This window comes from Mytilus edulis, chromosome 2 (genome assembly GCF_963676685.1).
Source record: "Mytilus edulis chromosome 2, xbMytEdul2.2, whole genome shotgun sequence".
Lineage (NCBI taxonomy): Eukaryota > Metazoa > Mollusca > Bivalvia > Mytilida > Mytilidae > Mytilus > Mytilus edulis.
This window is the reverse complement of record NC_092345.1, coordinates 93,739,386-93,766,373: the sequence shown is the minus strand read 5'-3', so window position 1 is coordinate 93,766,373 and position 26,988 is coordinate 93,739,386. Positions and strand designations below refer to the sequence as shown.

The 26,988-nt window shown below is 30.5% G+C and overlaps 1 long non-coding RNA gene across 1 annotated transcript; it reads right to left on the bottom strand.

Annotated features, from left to right (window-relative positions):
- Positions 1-1,424: 1,424 nt before the first annotated feature.
- Positions 1,425-25,028, bottom strand: LOC139513477 (uncharacterized). The gene is made up of 2 exons (XR_011662450.1): positions 24,920-25,028; positions 1,425-2,274 (listed from the first exon to the last, which is right to left on the bottom strand). It is a non-coding gene; the product is annotated as an uncharacterized lncRNA (long non-coding RNA).
- Positions 25,029-26,988: the final 1,960 nt, after the last annotated feature.

Genomic DNA, 26,988 nt, shown 5'->3' with positions numbered 1-26,988 from the left:
ATTTCCATAATATAAAAAAAAAAAAAAACTATCAATTTATGACAAAGAAAATCACTGGCGAGAATTCTAGTTAGGGAAATACACGTAAATACAAGACCAATAATAACTAATACCATATCAAAGATAATATTTTTGTCATAATTATTTGTACATTTGTTTGTTTGAGTATATGTTAGTCAGTTGTGTTGGATATAGGAAGATGTGGTGTGAGTGCCAATGAGACAACTCTCCATCCAAATAACAATTTCAAAAAAAGTAAACCATTATAGGTCAGCTGTGTTGTATGTTAGTGATGTATGTTTACACAATTTTGGCTGCTTGATCAAAATAACTGTCACATTAGCCAATTATGTTTGTTTTGGTAGCACATCCAATTTTGTCAATATAACGGTACTATAAACAACTGTTATACAAGTGGAAGGTTAAGCTAGCTCTAAAACCAAAATGAACACACCATTTGCTACCGAATATGCCTATACCAAGTCAGGAATATCACATGCGCACCATTAGTTGATATAACATTATAAGTTAAAATTTTGATTTTGTTAGGTTTTATGAACTTTACCAACGTTTTGAATTTACCTTGGTAGTGCAATACATTTTTTTTATATAAACTTATATGGAATATTATCTCTCTCTTATATAAAATCTATGAGTAAAGTTTACTTTATACAAAGCATTCTCTCTCTTATATAGAATCTATACCAGTAAGAGATTTTAGTTGAATCTGAAATTCTGAATTGGAAAAGGGGATTTTCACAACTTTTCAAGTTTATAGTATTTTACATTGGTGCAGAATTAATTCAAAAAGAATTTAATTGACATTTTTTTCAGAGACAGGATACCCAGTTTTATTTTAAACCCTGAATATTTCTGAAAAGATACCAACTGCATTTTAAGATCATTTCTAAAATAAAAAAAGAATCATGACAGAAGGCCTCTTCCTAGCTTCGTCTATCAATTTTCACAATACAAGTGCATTTGGTCATACCAATTAAGCAGTATATCTCCCTTTATTCTTTCAGTTTGAGCTTCAATATGAACTAGAAGTGTCTCTGTCCTTGTTTATTTCCGATTATACTATTTTCATTTGTCCGATTATCATACGTTATCGCCATTTCGTACCGTAAAGTGGTTGTATTTTCCTTTTTGTCAAATGTCGTTATTCATTTGTTGGATTGATTGTTGAATATATACTTCCTGAATGACTTATAAAGTAAGACAAGATTTAACACTTGAGCAACCATGAATCTGATTATTAGATTTACTGGGCTAATATAGAATGCTTGAATTAAACCAAATCTATCTTTTATTCCTTCATTGCATCAACAAATTCAGGATACATGACATGTTGTTCAGTCTCAATAAATTTTCATTTCTAGCCACTGGGTTTACTCAACTCATATAAGCAATAGTTTAAGAAATCATATTCAATACCTTTATTATCTTGAAGAGAAGTAGTCTATAAATAAGCGTCAAGAGATTAAGAGTCTGTCCAAATAATTTGTTAATGTTAGTGTTCCTGTAAGAGGCTACCAAATAAATGCTTAAATTTTATTCTTTTTTTTTACCATCGTATAGCTGATCTTTCTCTTGAGAAACTTTTTTTTTATCCCTGCGATTGTTTAAATATTTAATAATCAAGACATTAGTGGTTTACATATTTTAATCACGCATACTACGTAACAATGCGTACTGTTCTAGTCTATTCAAAGTCCTAAATAATGACAAACTGCTCGGAAACATAAGCAAAACTGTTAACATTCCTGAAAATTGAGTACAGTATTTTTTAAGATATGATTGCCTTTAAAAAGTGTTATAGTTACATTTGTTCATGCTAATAAATTTCAAATGTGAAATTTATTCAAGAAAAGTTAATTTTGTTTAAAAGTTAGTTTTCCTTTGGTTTGATTCTTTTCATTCCGCTGAAAACTTCTCTCCAGTTTTGGTATGTATTGCTGTATGGATCAAATGCAAATGGACTGTTTGCTGAATATCTTCCCATTCTTTTTTCTTTGGGTATACGATGTAGAAGTTGACCTAAGCTCATAAGTTGTCGACTGTCAGTGTTAAATCCGTCGTACGATGAAGGATATCCAAATCCGAATCTTTTCTGATAGCGATCATTCCATTTTTGATACTGAGCACGGTTCATGGTGAATGGTTGAAAACCTTGAGCCTTTGCTTCAAACGAGACAACATTAGCAATAAGTGAAATGAACACGGTCATCGCCACTACAAAGAATGTTCCTGCATACCAACCATTCATTTTGCCTGAAAGAAAAAAAAAGAACAACAATACAATATCTAAATATTTAATATCCTGTTAAATGTATTTCCTATCTTCCGGTCCGTACTCTTTTTTTCTCATATGTATTTCCCAGTGTGAATGTAAAAGCCAATATTGGTGAGATTTTTATTCCAAGTTCTTAGTTAGCAATCAACTAAAGGAAACCATACATTACTGGGTTTAAATATCGTCAAAGTTATCGAGGAAATAACCAATTAAATTTCAAATCACATTTATTTCATCATATAAAGCAAGAGATGCTAAAGTCTGGTGATAATTAAATCACATGTATGTTTGTACAATGAGAATTCAAGTAGTGGATACCATTAAATCATACTAAAGTCATAAATGTTGGAACAGAAAACTTTTAACTGTTGATAAAAATCGAATAAAAATAAGCCTGTGTTATACTGATCTGAATCCTTTCTTACAAATCAGACTAAAATTGAAATAAAATTAGAAAAAAATATAACTACTGAATTTATCACAAATCAAACTGAAATGGATGGTAAAAAACCTGATTATATTTATAAAATCCGACAAGAATGAAAGCTAAAGCATTAAAAGTGGCCATAGACACAGCATAGAACAGGCAGTACACGTGATACTAAATATCAAGGAATCCAATTATGAATTCATTTTCACTTTTTAAAATGAATTTAAGTGAATTTCTGTGTTGTTACATTTGAGTGTTTTTATTAGGTCTGGTGGTGTCGAATATTTTGAAAGATTCTACATCATATGTAATGGCAATAATCTTACTAATTTGATCCTATTACTAGAGTAATTATATTTAAGAATCAAACTTCATTTCTAAAAATTCTTAAAATTGTGATATTATTGAGTTTATTTGATATAATAAACGAAAAGAGAATTATGAATCGTCAAATATAGAAGACAGTATACAACAGACCACATAAACCAACAACAACCAACTCCTCCTTCTTCTCAATTATTTTGGTTTTATCTATTTACAATGAACTACTTATTTATTGGATATTTGTAAGACACTTATATAAAAAGAAAAATATAAAGATGAAATCTTGACTATTTTTAAAATACGCGTTATTAGCAAAAGGATTCTTCTGTGCAAGTATTTCGAATAATTTTGTAACATGCAATCCTACTGTTTCTTTAGTAGATTGAAATTAAAATAATTTAATGTTCTTAGCAGACAAATTTGAATTTCTAGCAAAAGCTATTAGTATGCAATTTCTTGAATTGCTTTCAAAAAAATGGATATTTTCTCATTTGAAAAATTGGATATATTTTTGCATCTACCAAAGACTAATCAAATTCAACGAAACAGAAAAGTAAGTTTGACAAATGACTTAAGAACAGTTAAAAATAAAGATATGGCCATGTTGCTTATCCGGGCTTAAATAATGGTCTTAACAATTAAGACTAAAGAATAATACATAGCGGTAAGATAGAGGTTGGCATACGCTAGCGTTGTTTGTCTTTTTATGATTTGATGATACTAGTAAAAGACAAAAGACGACCACAAACCATGGAATAAAATTGAGAATGAAAACTGTGCCAAAGACAAAGAGCAGAAAACAGACCAAGGCCACCAATCTATTTTCTTTTCTTTCATATTCAGTTCTTTGGACCCTAGCTTACCACAAAGAAGTAAGTATCTATGGTCGGGTTGTTGTCTCTTTGGCACATTCCCCATTTCCATTCTCAATTTTAAGTATCGCAGTTTTACTTTCTATATACAGATTTTAACTCATCAAATATAATTTGACACGTCAGACGCAAGCTTCGTTCGTTCACATACGACTCACCATTTGCAGACAGTTAGGAGACCAAATTGATTACGATTTTAAAGAGCATAAACTTGAAACAGAAAATTCCGAAAATTGTGCTTTATACGGGTAAGGCAAACTATTCCCTGGGAGCGGGTTGTGGTAGACAAACTTAGTCATCATACATTTTATGCATGTATAAAATCTGCTATTTGGTTTTGGTAAATTGAAGAAAGAATTTTAAAAATTTTAAGCAACATTTCAAACCAAAACTTAAAATTTTTGAAATCAAAATTATACACACTTTGTTCATGACGCTGTGTAAGATATATTTAATTCCATTGCAGTTTCTTGGATGCTTTAATGCAAAATTAAACTTTGAAAATATGTAAAATTTTGCAACAGTCAATTCAAAACGCCTTTGTCAGCACTGAAGAGGGCTTAACTGGTTTTGAATGTATTGGCATTTGAATATATACTGAACAATCTAAGCATATTATTTAGACTTTTGATATACAGTTAATTGGTGTACTTAAATTTTCGATCAATTTCTTAGAAATTAATGTATGAAATTGTACGAAACAATACAGAAACATATTTTAGTCCTGTTTTGTATAGAATATAATTGGATCACGGTTGAGACAGAAACTAAAATGTTAACTAGAAATGAGGCATGCTCCAATACATTACGTTACATAATGCGCTTTCACTAAGTGCTCTTATGAAATGTCAAAAGAAGTTCAATGGGACGACGACAAAATGTGAAAAATATTGCATAATTGAATGATTGTTTTTTAATTTTAACCTCATTTTTGGTGGCCTTGGTAGTATAAAAGCGATGATATAACAATATTAAACAATAGGCAAAATTGGTGTGCACTAGTTACTTTAAACAGTACATGCTGCAAACAGGCGCATGGAGCATATACACATTTTTCTATTCTTAATTTTTCTCGTGTTTATTTGTGTGTGTGTGTGTTAATATTCTTTAATATTTAAATTATTTTCGCTGATCTTATTTGTTCTTGTCCACACGATATTAGAATAAAAGAAGTTAATAAATGCTGTTGCAAATATATATTCTCAGTAATGTTTCCATAGAAAACATGGGGTTCCTCGGGGAAGGTGACCTTACATGGAATTGACTTTGTTTTTATATTCATTGTTTTGTCAGTTAAAAACTTTAGATGTATTGGTTTTGGTCAATTAAATATTAATAATAATTCTTTATTGTCATATAAGTAAAATTATACTTGTGACATTTAAAGAATCTGAATATCTTGATTTTTTTATTTTCTATTTTTTTTTAAATGAAAAAAATACATTTATATGTCCAGTCATGCATTTGTCTACAATTTACAAAGGGAGGTAGTTTAATGCTTATATTTAGTTTTTAATATTAAAGTTCATACAAGTCCGAATAAAAGAACACTCGTCTTTTTATAGAGGTTGTTATCCAGCGAATATTTTTCTTTCATTCGGTCTGTGTTATAAAATTGAGAATGATTTTTTTTTAATATTTCAACAGGTATTTAACATTTAATTGATTGTCAACAAAATAAATGTTTTTGAAAGTCATACGACCCTCTTTTGCTCATTTACTTGACCTTTAGTGATCATTTTAAAAAATCCTATGTTTTGACAATTTTTTATGCATGTTCGCTTTAGTGTTACAATATTTAGAGTTCCAGTGTCGATATCTAAAAGAAAAGATAGCCGAGCAAGTGTAGTTTCAAACTATGAAACATAGTGGCATCATGTGACTTCATGTTACGTTGTGTTTGGCGAATGATGAACACGCGAAGCACTCATTTTACAGTTTATGAATAGTGAAAGATGACAAGAATGAATATTGTCATCAACCCACTGACAAATGAAACTTTTTATATTTAACCACTTCAATAAGAAAATAGGTATGTAATGAAATGATACACGATAGAAGGCGGTTGATATTGACGTAAAACTCGAATGTCAATAAAAAGTAAATTGTACCGACTATTTTGTGCTTCCATGATGATTGCGTTAATTACTTTATATTTAAGTTGATGGCCTCATGAAATATTAAAAAGCTAATTATAAAAATGAATGAGTTTTAGATTTAACCATGATAATGGGACCTGACTTCAATCTTTGACCGATCTATCGTGCAATAGATTCCATTATAATCTAATTGACTGTATTGTCATTTACTAATGTCTAATTAAATCTTCAAAGAGGTACTGAAGTTCTTTATTTTATAGTCGATTTGCCTGTTCGTCTTGTAATCTATTTCCTGCGTACACGTTTTAAGGTTAGAGTTTATGTTAAGCTTAAGCTGTAATCAGTGTCATCTGTTAGAATTAATTAACCATTAAATTAAAGACAGATACACCATGATTCGTTTAGGGAGTATTGTATCTGAAGAGCTGCTATCGTCAGTTGAGGATTTGTGTCATTACAACGGAATCCCAATATGACTGAGGAAACCTTCTCTATGCTTTCATTCCTTTTCTTATGCGATACGAGAACTCGTCAAATAATCGAAATAAAGCATTTGAAATATTCAAAAGGCGTCGGTTTCGATTGCGCAACAATGTTGCCAATGACTCCGATTGTAAATCTTAGAATTGACGATATACGACATCAAATCAAACGTTGAGTTTATATTGCATACCACACTAGAATGCAATAAACTATTTACATCCAATCAAACGTTGAGTTTATATGGCATACCACACTAGAATGCAATAAACTATTTACAAACAAGAGGCTGTCACAACGACAGCAAACCGGATTTATTAATATTTATTTGTGTCCTGGCAATATCACAAGAACCATTACTGATGAATTGTGAAAGTGAAAATCGTCAATATCAAATTTGACCTCCATTTTGTCATCAGTATCAACATATTAAAATTTGAAAAGCTTAGATTGAATGGTTCATGAGTAAATGCAACAACGTGAATGGAAACGCCATTTTACAATCTTTCAAGAACCATAACGCCTGAACGGTAAAAGTCAAAATCGTCATTATTGAACTTGACCTCTATTTTGTCATCAGTAACAACATATTAAAATTTCAAAAGCTTTGGTTGAATGGTTCATGAGAAAATGCACGGACACGACTGGAAACACCATTTTTCAATCTTTCAAGAACCATAACTCCTGAACGGTAGAAGTCAAAATCGTCATTATTGAACTTGACCTCCATTTTGTCATCAGTATCAACATATTAAAATTTGAAAAGCTTAGATTGAATGGTTCATGCGTAAATGCACGGACACAACTGAAATCTCCATTTTTCAATCTTTCAAGAACCATAACTCCGAAACGGTAAAAGTCAAAATCGCCATTATTGAACTTGACCTTCATTTAGTTGTCAGTAACAACATGTTAAAATTTTAAAAGCTTTGGCTGAACGGTTGATGAGTTAATGCACGGACAACATTTGATTGCCGCCCGCCCGCCCGCCCGACCGCCCGACTGCCCGGCCGCCCGGCCGCCCGCCGTACATCCCCAAATCAATAACCGACATTTTTGTCACAAAAATCCGGTTAAAAAGTAAATTAAAATCATCATTCAATCATTCGAAAAGAGAGATGAAAATAAATGTTTAAATTAATAAGTAAGATAACAAAATTACCGAACTCCGAGGAAAATCCGTAATCATATGGCATGATGCTCAAAGGATAGCAACATTCATATAAGTATCTTTAACATTTTGTCAATGTGAGATATTTTAATATGATGTCCATAATGTGCTATATGACGGATGCAAAAGTTTTGTCACCATGGGCTGTTGAATATTTCATTTCTAACGGTTGTTTTTTTGTTTTGTTTATTGCTTTGAAAGAACTGTTCTTATTCTATAAAGTGAATGTACAATTATTCCATTAGTATTGCGTGCGAATGTACTGATAGCCATGGACAACTCTACAAATTGTATTTACCCATATCAAATGCCATAATAGTGTCAATTATTGTCAGATGTTAAACAATATCATTTGAATGTTCGAATAGAAAATGAAAATAAATATTTACATGAAAAATAAAGTAACAAAAATGCCTAACTCCGAAGAAAGTTCAAAACGGAAAGTCCGCAATCAAATAGATGGCATGATTTGAAGCTGAAAAGGTTTACAACAGTAATATTCATATTTTTAACATTTTGTCAATATGAGATATTTTAATATGAAGTCAATAATGTGCTATATGACGGCTGCAAAAGTTTTGTCACCATGGGCTGTTGAATATATCATTTCTAACGGTCGTTTTCTTGTTTATTGCTTTGAAAGAACTGTTCTTATTCTATAAAGTGAATGTATAATTATTCCATCAGCATTCCATTCGAATGTACTACTAGTAATTGCCACGTACAACTCTATAAATCATATTTACCAATATCACATGCCATAATAGTGTCAATTATTGTCAGATGTTAAACAATATCATTTAAATATTAAAACATATTACACTAGTGTACTTTATTGTATTCTGTTAATAATGTTCAAATGTACCAGGATTATTATAATTTAATAGGTCAGAAGCGCGTTTCGTCTACACAAGACTCATCAGTGACGCTCAGACCAAAATATTTGTAAAGCCAAACAAGTACAAAGTCGAAGAGCATTGAGGACCCCAAATTCCAAAAAGTTGTGCCAAATACGAGTGAAGTTGGAAATCAAATTTTCGTTCATTATGTTGATATGATTTAATATATTAAAGAAAAACAACCACTACTACTATAACAAAAATGAATAAATTGGACCCTCTCATTGTAAAAGTTGACTTGATAGATGGTACAATGCAGATTATTATTTTCGAAAGAAATGTCTAGAAAAAGTAAAATCACAAAAATACTGAATTCCGAGGAAAATTCGAAACGAAAAGTCCCTAATCAAATGGCAAAATCAAATGATAAAACACATCAAACGAATGGACAACAACTGTTATATTCCCGACTTGGGACAGGTATTTTAAAATGTAGAAAATGGTGGATTGAACCTGGTTTTATATTGCTAAACCTCTCACTTGTATGACAGTTCAAATTTCATTAAATTTACAACGATGCGTGAACAAAACAGACATAATAGGTAAAATTGTCAAAATAGGGGTACAGCAGTAATGACCGTGTAACAATCTCAATTAGAACAAAAACAAACAAAGATTTAACAAAGAATGGTACATAAACTATAGTACTATACCTGTAACTTAAAAATGTCGGAAATTTTGTTTTGATACAAAATGGGTTCCATTAGAGAGTTCAATTAGAGTACAAAGCATGTCTCATAGTAAATAAAATAACCATCTTTAAAAAAGTTGATCATATATGCCATTGGCATGACGATTTAGATAACATTTTAAAGTAAGAAATAATCATACAAATTAGATAAGCATATACCGTTATATTTATATAAGATAAAACAGTTCATTGTCTTCATGTTACTTCTACGGGATGGAATTATGAAATAAGTACCTAAAAGCAATTGTCAATAGATCTAAGCTATCAAGGATTTTTGTTTCATCTATATCGAATGCAATTTTCTTCATATAATAGACATTTAGAAGTTTTTGACTCGTAATATATCCGGCTGAATCCCTGCATCTTAAATGAAATCAACTTTTCAAGTAAAGAATAATGAGTTGATTGAGTTTTGTGATTGATTTATTAGTCATTATCTCCCAGGGACATCCAGTAAAGTTTATATTTACATCGGTTTCCGATCTAACCAATTATCTGTATGCGTTACGTGTATTCTATGTCTAATAAGGTCGATACTATGTGCAAAAAGATTTAGAAATCTGTAATATGTATTTATAACTTTTATTTTTGATTGATAACCAGATAATATTTTATGTCTTATGCCTAAAGCAATGTCTTCAAACACTAATTGTGGTTTATATTTAGAGTCTAATGTATTATATTCATGCAATGTTGTATTCTTGTCCTTTGGTTTCATGTGGATAGTTGTCTCTAGAAAAATCAAATCCAACCACCTCCTTTAAGAAATCAAACGCATAAGTGGAAAGAATTTCACTATCAAGAGAAGGGCATATGACAATGAGAGAAAAATAAAGAAGGCTGAATGCATACGTCAAACAGCAAAGCAAACGGCTTCAATATCTTACTATGCGGTATAAGTTTTGCTCATTATTGAAAAATAAAGGCAATAGTATTACACCGCTGTTAAATAGTCATAAATAGTTTTACCTGGAACAAATCCGGTTCATAAACAAAAATCGAGGACCAAAATCGAGGGAAACACACCAACTATATAAGAGGGAAACAAGGGAACAACAGAAACACCGGACCGCTACAAAAACAAACTCAAACATATATAGGAACTGACTATTTGATAACAACTGCCAAGTACAGTACAATAGAGTTATGAACTGTGCGTTACACGAATATACCAAAGCCACAAAAAGTGAAAATATTACTGTGACCATTTGGACTCTGTTGTAAAGTTGTATAATGGGCAATCATACCAGATCTTCCCAAATATATATTTGTACTTTTCGATATGATTAGATATACTACTCTGGTCTCTAAATCCCCTCTTTTTTATTTGAATTATTTATAAAAAAATAGTCGACAGGGAACACTGTAAACTTTTTTGTGAATTGCAGATCATGGTTCATACAACATGTTAACTAAATATCACATTATATGTCCTAAAAATTGTTCCAACTGCAAATTTTTAATATAACAATAATCACGAAAACAAGGGAATGGTCCAACCATACCAAATGTAAATAAATAGAAATTCCAATTAGGTGTCATGGAGACTGAAATCCAACAACACAAATTAAATAATTTTATAAAGAAATAAATACATTTTGTACATGAATTTATTGAGAGTCAACAGAAAAGGTTGCACACGATGAAATATCAGTTGGAAGAAATTATGCATTGTTGACTAATACATTATGCAATATTAAACAAAGCATAGTGTCCTACAACTAATGTGCAAATTCATTAGTGTCACTTGTAAAGATATAATGGAAAATTCTCTGTATCTTTGCAAATGAAATCGAGCATACAAATAATTGACAATTCATTGGATTATGTCGAAAATTATGTAATAAACTGAACTGATTTACAAAATGAGTTTTTTTGTCATTACAAATTTTGCTCAATTTAACAGTTCTCCTCGATGACATTTTATGCCATTTGACTTTGCTTAAAACTGAATAATTAAACACATAATTAACAGTGAACATGTTATTTGATGTAACTGATTACGTCATTATATCTTTGTTTGCAAAATAAATTTATAAACACTTGGATTGATACCCTCGTAATATAAAAAATAAAAAATGCTACGTTAGCGGTTAAAAATGGCCCGCAAGAATGGGATTTATCTCGCACTATACGTAAACAAAGTAATCAACGAAGGAGATATCAGTTTATTATAAGACAAAATGTTTACCTATTATACAGAAAAGGCCTTATGAGATAACTATCAGAACATTGCTCACAATTTGAACATAGGAAACAAAAACAAAGAAGCATTACGAGTATATTATTAGAAGAATATTGAAACTATACATATAGGAAACCAAAAAAAGACCATATGAATAAAGGCAACAGTAGTATACCGATGTTCGAAATTCATAAATCGATTGAGAAAAAAACCAAATCCGGGTAACAAACTTAAACTTAGGGAAACACATCAAACGTCATAGGAAACCGAAGAAGGATTTATACCATTAGAATAGTAAACTGGAATCCACTTGTATTACATCTATGAAACAAGTGTAGTAGTCAGTCGAAAACCAAATTATTACATTTATTAGACTGTGATTGGTCACACTATACATCATGGGGGAATAAACATTAGAAGGCTTTGTGAGTTTATATCAGTATATTGCTTAAACTTCTAACAGAAACCCAAAAGAAGGCATTTTGAGTTTACTTAAAAAAAACTTTACATTTCTATAAACATAAAAAAAATCTAAGGAGACCTTGGGAGATCACTATCAGTAGATTGCTTACACTATGATAATATGAACTCATGTACTGCCCTATGAGTGTATTACCAGAAGATTTCTAAAATTATAAACGTTGGATTCCAAGGAATAACCAACCACACTATACAACATATGAAACCAAAAATCGTTATGAGTTTACTGTCAGAAAATTGTTCACATTATAAGTATGAAGGCTAAACTATAACCTCAAGGAAACCAAATTAAGGTTTTATGAGTTTACTTCCAAAATAGTGCACCACACTATAAACATACTGAAACAAAAGTAGGCTCTATGAGTTTACTGCAAACAGATTGCACGACAGCCATATATTATGGACATTTATAAATTAAGAATACAAAAAGACATTTTTTTCTAGAATGAGGTCAGGTTTAATTTAATGTATTTGAGTTAAAGTATTTGTCCCTTCAATGTACACGTCTAACACAGAGAATGTCAATATGACGGACAGATAGATCAATTTCATAATATGATTAATCATGGTTCATGTAAGTTTGTACTAACATATCTCTACATATGGCATTCAGAAACTTGTGGTCCTGTTCTATTGCAAATATAAATAAAAGATCTTAGGTAAACACCAATGAGACGACCAATTAACCAATATAGTTTAAACCATGTAGACTTCTAGACAAGTCATAAGTACTTTATGCGGAACCATTGAATTTGTTATGTAGAACATTTAGTACAAGTAAAGACCATGAAAGAATTTAAGTTTATTTTCTAAATTAGTACTATGACCATTGTTCTTTATTTTTGTTTCATTTGTTTGTATTTTAAATACTTTCCAACATTTTACATGCAATTAAATATTTTATATTTTACAATACATGTATTTTGTATTATTTGTTAATGACCCTTGTCCTAAATACGCATTACACAATCACCATTAAGCGTAAAGCTTCAAATGTATTTTGCTAATGATTGGTCGCCTTGTTGAAGTATTTCAAATCAAATGTTTTTACGAACTACAACCGTCTTAATGTTTAAAATTTCTGCTAGCTTTTTGCCTAATTTAACTTATTACTGGTACTATACATAACCTTTCGAAATTCGTAATAAATTTATTAAAATAACATGGGTTCGTTTGTTCTTTATGTTTAAGGAGCAATTACCCCTAATATTTGCATACTCCTTATTTAAAAAAGATATTAGTCCACCATCAGAACAAAGAATAGGAAAACAAAAATTTACATATAACAAATCTTCCCAATTTTAATCTAACTAAACTATCTTAGCCTGTCGAATAAAATACCACGAAAAGTTCTTTCCACAAAAAGTTATTTGTTTTGAAATCTGTTTAGTATCATTTAGATATTTACAATTATCTAAGCAAACAATAAAGTTAATACCATGCTCTACAATGACGACAATTTACACAATACTTTACATTAGCGCCTAGCAGGTTTCTGATGAGATCTATAATGGGTATACGGTTTGCCTTTATAAGTGATTCTTCATACATACTTTTTTATTATGATGATAAACGAAGTCAGGTTAATGAATTTTCGAAATTTTCATCAATATGTAAAACCATATTACATTTATCACCACAATTTGACCGATGAACTTTTATGAAAAGTATGATTAAAGTGCGAAATAACGGTAATTCTTATTATTGGCCTACTTTAACTTTTACATTAACACTTCGTGAATATTGTGATATACTGTCTTGTTTTTTCCATATAAATAATAGATTGGCATTAACAACCTAGCATGATATTGGGCTTTTTAATAGATTGCTTGTAAGGTTGACAATGAAGTATTTCATTTTACAGATTGTCAAAGTCCCATTGTATATGGTTACTGACTCGATGTTAGTATCATTAATTCTTACATAAAGGCGAGCAGATTATCACTTGGTTCAATTTATATCATAAACTGTGAATAATGATATGTAATTAAATTCTGTGAATAGACACATACATCGATTTGTATTCTATATTATCACATAGTTTTTTTTTTCTATTTTGGCGACAAAATAAGAATATTTGACTATGCTATGTCAATGTGCAAACTAAATAGTTTTTTCCACTATAACGGTAATGCGCATGTGAATCTTCCTATTGCGTGTGTCTTCAAGACACATTTTTGTAACGGTTCAATTATAATTAAATGAAACAAAAGTGATCTATATTTTGAAATCACAGTAATGTCTTTATACAATTTGTCAACCAGACACAGTAAGTATTCATGGGTTTATCTTCAGACAGATTAAGAAAATCATTTATACTATTCAAGATAGATAAATTATTTAAGACTAGTCTCATATATTTAGCTGATATGTAAAAAGAGAGTACTGATAGAAAACTAAAACTAGATAATAATTATTGATATCAAACAAATATTTCGCTAAAGTCATATTTTGGCAGTATACCGGTATATGCCAACAATATGAAAAGAAGATGTGATATAATTGCCAATTAGACAACTCTCCACAAGAGACCAAAATAAGACAGAAAATAACAACTATAGGTCACCGTACGGCCTTCAACAATCAGCAAAGACCATAGCGTATAATCAGCTATAAAAGACCCCGAAATGACAATGTAAGACAATTGAAACGAGTAAACTAATAATTATTTTTTACATAAATAAGGTCGTTAGTTTTCTCGTTTGAATTGCTTTACATTGTCTTATCGGGGCCTTTTATAGCTGACTATGCGGTATGGGCTTTGCTCATTGTTGATGGCCGTACGGTGACCTATAGTTGTTAATGTCTGCGTCATTTTGGTCTTTTGTGGATATTTGTCTCATTGGCAATCATACCACATCTTCTTTTTTATATTAACGGCCTAAATTATGTACCAAAAAATGATTGAAACTAAATGTGTAACACATAAACAAACGACAACCACTGAATAATAGGTTCCTGACTTGGGACAGGCATATACATAGATAATGTGGCGAGGTTAAACATGTAAGCCGGATCCCAACCCTCCCCTAACCTGGGACAGTGGTGTAACAGTACAACATGAGAACGAAATGAACACTTAAAAATTTTTAAAGCCCTCATTTGCAAATCTGGTGCTGTTTTTTCTTAAAGATACCAAATATACAACATGCACAGATTAACATGGCATTCATTAATCATTTGTTTAAAAAAATTTGAATCTTTTAATTTTATAGACAGTCTATAGCAAGAGACAAACTTTTTTCATTTTACTGTTGAACACAAATTGTAAACTCTTCTTAAGAATTGTCTATTATGAATAAATGCTAATGAGAGCTGTATGTCAATAAACTCATCATAGATACCAGGACTAAATTTAGTATATACGCCAGACGCGCGTTTCGTCTACAAATGACTAATCAGTGACGCTCGAATCCAAAAAAGTTTAAAAAGGCCAAATAAAGTACGAAGTTGAAGAGCATTGAGAACCAAAATTCCTATAAGACCGAAACCAAAACTCCAAACAAATAGAGAAAATCATTTTGCTTTTCAATATCACATCCGTATGAAATCGAGACACCAATGTTCCCAAGAGCATGTAGTTTAGTGGTTGTCGGTTTTTTGCTGAATATCACATTTACTTTTGGTTTACTATTTTAGTCATAAATCAGGCTGTTAGTTTTCTTATTTGAATTATTTTACATTAAATACACCAATATGCGGTCACGTTATTTTGTTGCTAACTTTTGGACCATTGCTCTACGATTGCAATCATTCCACATCTTATTGTCATTGTAGTAACAAAGAACAGACTTGATAAAGACCAAATCTATTCATATTTCTTATAGTGTTTTGCAGGTATCTTCTTATTTTCAGCATGATTAGAAATAGACACATTTTGGTTGAATAGATATATGATGTATTGAACTACATAACATATTAATAATGAAATCAGGCATTGTTTAAGGTTCCACTAAAGTCAAAATATAGAAACATCTGAACTTTGCCTGTATTTTTCAACCTTAAATGATATAAAGCCCTGAACTATGGGAACATATATTCACTAAAACCTACCTGTTGGTGACTTTCTGCTGTTGTCTGTTCTATGGTCGGGTTGTTGTCTCTTTGACACATTCCCAATTTCCATTCTCAATTTTATTAACATAAACACACTATGAAAATTGTGTATAAACTTGAAATTGTTATGTTGTGGTCAAACCGGTTTTGGGGGTGAACACTAAATTTTCCAAAACATCTGAAGGCTTGCAAGATGACTTAATTTGTATAAAATTGGTATTAATAAATACTTTTACATGTAATGCAGTACAAGCTAATGTTTATTTGTCACATAAATATGTTACAATGACATTTTTGTCTAATTTCTGTATTGTACCTTCGATATTCTTTCACTTAGATACATGAAATTAACTGAAACTCGTAAATCAGTACACTTTCTTAAAAATAAACAGTAGGTTGTACTGTATAACATATAACAATAATCATTCATACCAATTTTAAAAACAATAAGTAATCTTGCAAACCTCCAGATTTTTTGGAAAATTTAGTGTTCACCCCCAAAACCGTTTTGGCCACAACATAAAAATTTCAAGTTTATTTACAATTTTCACAGTGTGTTTATGTTAAGTATGTTTAAATGAATATATGTTCCCATAGTTCAAGACTATATTCATTTTAGTATGAAAAATAGAGGCAAAGTTTTGATGTGTATGCAGTGTCTTATATTTTGACTTAAGTTGAACCTTAAGAGTGACTTTTATTGATGGTGTTATTTGTTTCAATTTGGCTTTGATGGTTCCTTCGAATCATTTATATACTTCACAAAAAAGTTAACACCAACATTGCGGTTGACATTAAGAAAAACATTTGAAGACGAGATTTTCGTTGACACTATACCTGTTTATCATAATTGACACAAGTGCCTTCGTAGAAAAGGCACCAATTTTCGCTAAAATAAAATTGATGGAAATTTAAATGAACTCCAGTTTGATTTTCATACTGTTGAGATATTTTTTAAATGGAATTATTTTTGGCAGAGATAATAAAATTCTATGATGTTATTCAATTTCAAGTATTGCGGTATCATTATCAATTGGAAATAATAGGTTACAAACGTGGGATATGATTTCAACCAAAGACATGAGTGTTTGATTAAAACGTCATTTACAAAAATAAAATGCTAACAATAGGCAGAACACCTTGAAATTGACACACTGGTTCTTTTATCAAAATGTAAATGTATTACTATAAAACATGAAATGAAAAGACAAAACACAGAGTAATGATAAAATATTGTTGGACTGTAACGAAATTTATTTACAACAAAGTGAAACTCTATTCTTTTATCTAAAAGGGAGAGCAGATTGAGAAGAGGCAATCAAAAACCACAAGTCGAATTGAAAACAGACCACTCCATGGCCAAATGAATTAAGTCGAGAAAAACAGTCCACAAAACACTCAACACAAAAGTAAACATGAAACAACAAGAATACTGCTAAAAAACTAAGGATGAAATCGTGTTGGTCTAAGCTCATATAGAATTGTAACATTATTTGAATTATAACTTTAAACAGAAGATTTTCGTTACTTATTTGAAATGTTGCTAAAAACACAAGGAAATACCTGTACCAAGTCAGGAATATGACAGTTGATTTCCATTCGTTTGATGTGTTGATCTTGCATTTTGATGAAGGACCTTACAATTTTAATTTTAAGTTTCCTTTGGTATTTTACCTTTCACTTGTATACTATTGTGCTGAAATGCTTAAATGCATCATTTATTATTAATGCATACAACATTGTCGAAAGTGAAATTCATTTACGGTATCTTTTAACGTTACGTATCAAACTTCAAAGTGGCCTACTTATCTTTTAGAGCTGTAACCATAGTGTAGTAGTTTTATAGAATTGGAAAAGAAAACAGCGAATGTGTCGAAGAGACAATATCCCTACTTAAAGGCAGAAAACAGCCAAAGGCTACCAAGGGGTTTTCAACGCAGCGAGAAAATCCCACACGCCGAGGCGGATACCTGACCCATACAAAATAATGTGTATTAATTCAGCGAAATGGACACCACACTTAACTGGTGTGGTGCTGTAAATTTATGGGATGTGTCTGTTGTTATTCTGCGGTTTACATGTTGGTATGTACCATTTGTTATATTATTTAGTGTTCTTGTGTTTGTTTGCACTGTATTCCTGTAAAGTAATATTGTCATTTTAGCAGTATTCTTAACATTGCCATATACGTGGGGGTCTGGCTGGCAATAAAACTTGGTTCTACCCATAATTGTTTCTAAAATTGTCCTATTCCAACCAAGGAATAAGATAGTTAATATCTACAGTCCATTTCTATGTATCTAGGCGTTCGCGTTTGTTGAAGTTAAGTGTTTCTGTTGTTCCGTAGTTTTCCGCTCATAGTTGATGTGTTTCCCTCGGTTTTAGTTTGAAACCCGGATTTGCTTTTATAGTTTATTTTTGTGACACATCCAGGTGTTTGGTCTGCGTGCTGCTCTGTTCTGTACTTGTTCTATTGCCTTGATCTTACTATGGGTTGGGCATCCTATACTGTGCATCCATGTTGCCCTGCTGGTCCTACCATGGATACAGACACAGCTGCGTTTACATGTATTAAGTAGTATTTGAGATATCTGCGTATAAAACCTGAAGTTCTATTAGATTTGAGAACTGAATTATCTATGTTTATCCCAGGTTAGATTGTTGCTGATAATTTCGCCACGATATTTGCTAGCTTCAACTGTATGATTGTCACTTTTGTACCAAAACTGAGGAGAAATTAATCAGTATACTTACTTTATGTTAACGTTAAAGATTTGTTGATATTTAGCAATGAATAAATATCTCTCAATCAGTTTTACAGTTCTAAATACCCATTACAGGGTAGGATCAGACTCAATTTAAACTATAAAAACCAAATGATCATTAATATTTAATTTTTCCAAAAAAAAAATGAGTTCCGAGAAACTGCACATAAACAGTTAGGAATCAATTTTTTCTTATTATATTTCTAAAACATATTTTATGTACTGATGGATTATAGAGATTTAATATATCCGTGTTTTTTTTTCTCATTTATTTATATGGTTAATAAATCTACGACTGTATTACGCTTCAACTATATTAACACCGCAACAAAACCTTCTAAGTGTGGTCTTAATAACAATGTTCAAATTAATGCCTAACGGATTACTTTAATTGTCACATTATCAATGGACTAATACAGTGCCATTGTAAGAGGGTCTGTGGAAGTTATAATCAGGATGACAATAACTTTCAGAATCTCGCACATTCCTTCGAGGTTACAAGTATGTTCGACAATTACTAGTACCCAATCCAAATTATGGTATTTTTTTGAGATGACAAAGGTGAATTCTTACTCAAAAATATGTTTTGCCACAAGGTGTCTAATGTAAAAGACCAAATTAAAAAAAAAAAAAACCACGGATATAAATATGCTTGTGTGAGGAGTGTTGTTATTGCAATACCGAGAGAAGCATTTGTTTAATTGAAACTAAAATAATGTTTAGAAAGACGGATCTGAGTTTTTTTCATTGTAAATTATGTCTATTCTAATCAAGTATTTTGATACATTTTAAGGTTTCTATTTGTTTATTGACTTTAGCTCAATATCAATAAATTGGGATTTCTTATTGGTAGAAATCATCTATAAAATGGTAAAATCAATTTTGAAAGAAAATAAAGTTAAATATTTTCCCTTTTAGGGAACATACACTGACGTAATATTAAAAGTTAATTCAATTTTAGAGGATGATATTTGCAAATTTTTTTATAGTTTTATTATCCAAGATACACGGTGCCTTCATCAAGTACAACATACTTCATGTTGATAAGGTCACATCAATGTCAGTAAATATGTTTAAAGCTGTAATATCTAGTCAGTTTAAGTATCGTGCAACAATACATATTATTTACTTTAGTCCTTATAGAGTAAATATGGGAATGGGTCGTCGTAATTTAAGAGACAAAATAATCATAATAAACTTGTATTTTGATCACAAATATCGATGCGAGTATTATTGTATGTCCTTCGTTTATTAAGGAAAGCAGTTTTTGTGTGCATATTATGACATTGATTCATTGAAAAGTGGGCACTGAGTTCAAATGAGTTGCATACATAAAATGTAGTCACGAAGGAACAAATGAACTAACACAATAATTCTTGTACATTGCATACTCTTACTAAATGAGGGTATACCAAAATCTAACTAAGATCTTTTGTGTATTATTTGTTTTTAAGAAGCTCAAACATAGCCGTTTAGAAATACAGAAAGAAAGCAAGTGAAAAAAGGTAAGACATAAAGCAAGATAAATGTTTGCAGTTTTATAACTAACGGAACAGACAGATTGAGACAACTGTTCTAAAAGAAAACGCGATTACAAATACTACCACCCTAAAACATTATTAAGTAGTCTGAAAAAAGAAAACAGGTTCATAGCAAATCGGGTTATTCGAAATTCAACAATAAATTTAAAGGAAGGGATGTGATATTCCAAAAGTTACCACGAAAGTTTGATGAAAATGTGTTTCTGAAGAAACATGTCAAATGAATAAGATTATTAGTTGAAATAACAGTACAAGGAATTCATATAAAATCTTCAAGTGATGTGAGCAATGAAGTTTATGACAGTATTTTACCTTTCAATTCCTGTTTCCTGAAATTAAATCCTGAGTACGTCATTGCGATTGCTTATTAATTATATTGCCAATATCAAATTTTCACAACTGTTTTATTTACTTTTGTAAAAATGATATTTCCTTTCATGTTATAGAACATTTGATACTTTTTATACGTCTGACATGTGCTTCTGTAATAAACTTCTTCGTGTACGCTCACGGTCAAATGTTTCTGTAATAAACTTACCCAAATAGCCACCAAGTAAATGTATTTTTTTATTCAAATACATATAAAAGAAGTAAGAGAACTACAGATAACGACCAAAAATACCATAACAACATTTGCTTGAGGGAGTTCGGTGCTAAGTTTTAAATAACATTTTTTGTATCATCAATAAAAGTTGGAATCAAATAGAATCAGTACCAGATATACTTGAAATCGCTACGATTTATTAGTATACAAAAGATGCTTTAAAATTGATATATAGAATTTGATTCCTACATATTCATATGGAGTTTCTCTGATATTTAAAAAAAATAAATTATATCCTTACAAATGGTTTTTCGGTTTCTCTGTTTAATGTAAGATTGATTGTGTCATATAACGGGTATTTAGTTGTTTTTTTACGCTGATTGATAGGTTAAATAGATTTTTAGCCATGGCGTTGTCAGTTTGTTTTAGATTTATGAGTTTGACTGTCCCTTTGGTATCTTTCGTCCCTCTTTTAAATAATAATCGCTATGCATATCAACAAATCTTTGACCTTTACATAAAGAAAGTAAACTGATCTCGTTAGTCTTGGTATAAAAGTGACAAAACTACAAAAGGACAGGGATCGGTTATGTTGACAAGATAATCAACTCATGCCAAGCACGAATCACGTGTGTAGTGATTCCAGTCATATCTCCTGTAGTGTGTGTCAAAGACAGGAACATGACACACTGGCAATGATGTCTAGCAGTACTATCTAGTAATATCAATATAATGCATCCATGGTCAGATTGACATTACTAGAAATATGAATTTAGAACATAGACAATAACTATCAACTACTTCATGATTTCAACATCATAACTTGTAAATTTACATAAATCTAACCTTGCCGTATTTGTTTTTTGAGTTTAGAGAGAGGGCGTGTACTTTGTTAATGAAATCGCAATAACTAAAAGAATACCATATTAAAAAACTTTCTCCTTTTATTCAAATGTCTCAAAAGATATAAAACAAAATCTTCGATTAACATATTTGATAATTTCGAAAGTTTTATATGCAAGATAGATAACCTGTTATATGTTTTCTTTTTAAGATTTAGGCAAAAATAAACACAAGACCTCGAGTTGGGTCTAATAAGAACGATATAATAGACTGAGATTAATTTCGATCGATGTTCATGTTAGTTTCGACCCATTGCAATCGGCTTATATATTTTGTAATGACGGCACCAACTGTTTTCTTTTATTTGAACGATCGTAATTGATCCTAATATAAACATTGTAGTGGAGATTGTGACCTTCATAAAATACTTTCATCTTATAACAAGGAGATATTGTCTTTGTGTAGTTTCTATTTTAGTTTCAAAAACACAAAAGATAAATGATCGTCAAGGTTTTTGTATAACTATTTTGCAGCATAGTTCACTTATATCTAGTCCACACAAAAATATGAAGTTATTAACCATTTCGTTTTTATTGTGTGATACATCCTCAGTAAATAACCGTATTGCAGATCGTGCACTACTACTCCTTAATACAAAACATTCCTTTAACTAAAAGTACTGAAAAATGTTTCAACAATAACTGACTAAGAGAGTTGTAATATTTCTCAATTTGTACTGGCGGAGGTAAATCAAGAAAAATTGCTTCAAACACACTAAATCAATCAAGTGCTATTCAAATGATTTTCAAGTAAAATGATTTTACAATGTCAAACTTTCACTTTTTTTAGATTTCAGATACAGTTATTAGTCCAACATTCCGGAGGACATGTTTCTCCTATGCTTTTCATTTCACTATTACGAGAGGTGAGTACTCTAGTGAAGCCTCTAAAAACATACATAATTTGATAACCCATTTGACTAAAATACTGAAAGGAAATCCCTTTGCAAAAGGAATATAATGTACATCTACAAAAGGGACAAAACCTAATAAAGATATAAATACATTTTTAATATCAAAATAAGTTAAAGACGCTACAACACCACAGTATTTTTATATAGATATAATGCCAACATATAATGTATAATATGTTTATATAGATATAATGCCAACATATAATGTATAATATGTTTATATAGATATAATGCCAACATATAATGTATAATATGTTTATATAGATATAATGCCAACATATAATGTATAATATGTTTATATAGATATAATGCCAACATTGTAAATTCATTGGGGTGTAAAAGCGTTGACCGAAGTACATTTTGTATGAAAAATTCTAAAAATGTGCGCACGGTCAACGCTTTTACAACCCTATGAAGTTACAAAAAGAAGCATTCAATACTTATCATTACAATTTTTTAGCTATGGTCAAGAAAAAACGAATTTTATATTGCTTTTATTTAATTCACCTGTGCACTTTATTGTGGGACCACGTGCTATCATGAATGAAAAGTATTATTGAGTGATACAATTGCTTACGGAATAACACGTGATGTGCTGTTAGCTAATCAGAATAAAGTATTATAATGAAACATACATCTAATGTAATTATATAGATATAATGCCAACATATAATGTACAATATGCTTTTTATATAGATATAATGCCAACATATAATGTACAATATGCTTTTTTATATTTGAAAAGAATGTATACATCTGAAGTTATATCTTTAGAAAGCAGCTATGCTGTTACAAATACAACAGGATTTATAAGGTTTTGTTGTCTTGTTATTTAAAAGTTTCGCTGACCAGTTTTTATGCTACGAAGAGAATTCATCAACCCCCTAACCTTAATAGTTCATCTGATCCGGATGGTAACATGCATGTTTTGGAGGGTAGTTGTGGTGCACCTCATTTATTTTTTACTACATTTAAGATGATATTAATTTTAAACTATCGACTTGAAAAAATGACTTTGGCTTCCAACTTCATTAGTACTTTTTTCTTGGAAATAATATAAATATAAGGAAATGTTGTAAGATATTCAACTCAATGTGTTTTCGAAAAGGGAGTGTGGTGTTGATGATAGATTAATTTTAAATCAGATTCATTTGCAATTCTTTTGTAGAATTTGAGTGATTAAGAGCTTGACATTATGTATAGTATTTATCCATTATTTATTATTTTCATTGTCAAATACTGTGTGTATTCATTATGTCTTTCTTTTTATTCAGTTTTGTTGTTGTCAATAGAAGTATATGGATATCCATAATATATTCGTTTTAGATATCCGTATACTAATGCTACAAAACTATACACGTATCCTGTAACTTGAAGTAAATGTCGTCTGAATAAAACAAACTTACAAAAAAGAAGTAATTATATAAACTGTAATAAAAATATTCAACAATTAAACGAAATTTTTGCTTTGAATGTTATCAAACGAACATAACATGTCTAAAATTATGGCAACTTAAGCATGGTTGTAAAAAAAACTTCTTACTAAAATTTAGGATGCGGTAAATTTCTGAAACTTTGTATATTCAATAGTTGGTTTATAATGAGCTATAATATACCAATATATATTTTTTTTTAATGTAGCATGAAATTATATGAAGGGAAGGCATTCACTGCACGGGATGAGCATTTTGACAACAAACTAATTTCACTCGTATGAACGTGAATGCGGCAAAGAGGATACAAAAACACATGATACAATTTCCGTTTGCACAACTTGTGTTTGTGGAATAAACATTATCAGGTACAACCAAAACCAAAAGATCGGGAGGCCACAAATACAAACAAGTGTTGCACAGCACAAACATGAGATTCAATATAATAGCAAAAAAATGTTATCTGAATGAATGGACAATAGATGTTTTATTTCGAGAGGTTGTGCTGATGGAATAATTTACAGACATAATCGAATTGTGTTAATATCACTTTTTAAAAAGTCATTCCTTTAAAAAATGTGCATCGTGATTTAGAATTTGATATCGCATGTATATAAACTCATTTAAAATTAGAAAATAATTTGTTTTGCTTTCAATAAACTTTATTCTGTGCCACTTGTTGGCAGTTGATATATTTTCTTAAAAGATATTTGACAATTTTTTTTTACATTTGGCTATCAACTTACACATTTTACCTACGACCAACAGTTTTGCAATATTTATATTATTATTTTTGTAACTTTTATGATTATAAAAAAAAATTAAAACATGACATACCGTTAGCTTTGATATCTTCTCCGGATAGTCTGTGTAGATTCCTGCAAGATTCTGTGACTTATGATGATTTTTCAATAATCGATGCTGTCAAAACATTGGCTAACGAATGTATGATGTCACAATATACAGTGGTCTTAATTGTCCTTGTGCGTAATCATGTGGGAGATTAAAAGTCATTAGAAAATAATTCGTTGTGATTGTTGTAAAAAATAGATTCATCTATGACCAAATATTTGTCAGCCATTGGAACTCTCGTATCATGTGATAATTTGAATTAATTTGTTTTATCATCACATTGTGTTCGCTCAAATTGCATTTTGCGTTTGTTACTTAATTTACTGAGTTTACATCATTTTATATTCAGTTTATATGGCTTAAAGAGTTTGAAATACATGGTCTTTATTATTATGCTGCTGCCCAATCATTTAAAAGTGTTGGTTAGTAATGTTATACTATTCATCATATTTAATGTTGATTGAATTTATTTGGGACACCCTTTAGTTTTTAATTTGCAACGAGACGGGTTCCTCATGGCGATTTGATGCCAGTGTACATTATGCATTAAACAAACAAAAATTGGATAAAGAATCCAAGATCCAACAATGTGGAGCTTTAGATTAAAACAAAGATGTAGCCTTTAGCCCGTTATCAACCTTTAGTATTTAATAGTAGACCAGGGACTCTGGTATATTCGACGTCTAACTCCTTCCACACTAGAAAAAAAGGAGAAAATAGAATTTAAAAGAAAGTAACAAAGAGGTGCCATCAACATAAAATCCTTTGAATGGCCAGAAAGAATAATGACACTAGCATAACTATTTTCATGTTTTACTTTCTCAAATAAATTTTGCTACTTACCTTTTCTATGGTCACTACAAAACACCATAATCAAACCAAAGTTTCCTTTTCTTGAAGTTGATTACAATTGAATATTTAGAATATGATTAAAGCATCCTCTTGTAAATAAGTACATAAACAGTCAAAATGTTTTATTCTTCTACGAACCCTTTTGAAAAGCAAAATGTTCATGGTAAATCATATAATTTTCTGCATCACATCATAGATGCAAATCAAAAAAACATACGATTGCGTTTACAAAATCATTGATATATAGTTATTTCAACTTTTTTTAGGAAAAAAAAAGCATTGCATGAATTATCCAAAATATATAATCGCCAGGGACAAGAATACACAAAGACTTGTTTTAATCTTTCTGAATGGTATAAAACTTAACCTAGGTACGACTACTTAGAAGAGAGTCATATGAAACCTCAAATCAAACAAAAATATTATGCATATGTATTTTTTAACAAAACGGATAGTTTTCTTTATTAAACTTATGTACATTTACTTTTTTCTGAAGAAAATTCTTTAATTTGTCCACATTTAGAAGAAGTTTACTTTTTTAATTGCTTGCTTCCAGGAAGCAATTCGCCGACATATTTTCCGTATGCAAAGTGACCTTAACGTGACCCTTCTCGTAAAAATCCGGTGATCGCAATAAGCATGGATCTGTACATATTATACACGTGCTCAATATCCATGCTTCTTTATTGATTGTTTACTTTTAGGTAACAATTGGTAAACCTCAGCTTCAAAACACGACAATTAATGAGCGGCCATATTTTCATCTCATAACAGACAGAGAAAAAGAATTGACGTTATACAATGTGTTTGCGAAAAAAATGATAAATTCGTACACAAAAGACTAGGTTTATGATATATACATGCATTGGTTCAAGAATTGGGTAAACCTTATTTTTCACCAGTCACTCGTTTCATGTGACTATATGACTTTGACATTCAAAACATGTCAAAAAGCATGTTCATTAGAATATAAACATAGCTTGTAACGACTGCAACAAGTGAAAACATGGGATCTTCATAGGAGTTTCAACAACATAATAATTTAAACAACGCAATATAAAAAAGGAAGAGGATGGACTTTCCGCGCCAAACAACTCTTCAACAAAAATATAGATATTATCAAATAGAGATGACTACAAGTTTCAACTTTAAATACTTCAACCAATCCAACTATCGGAGACACAATATATGAAACATGCACT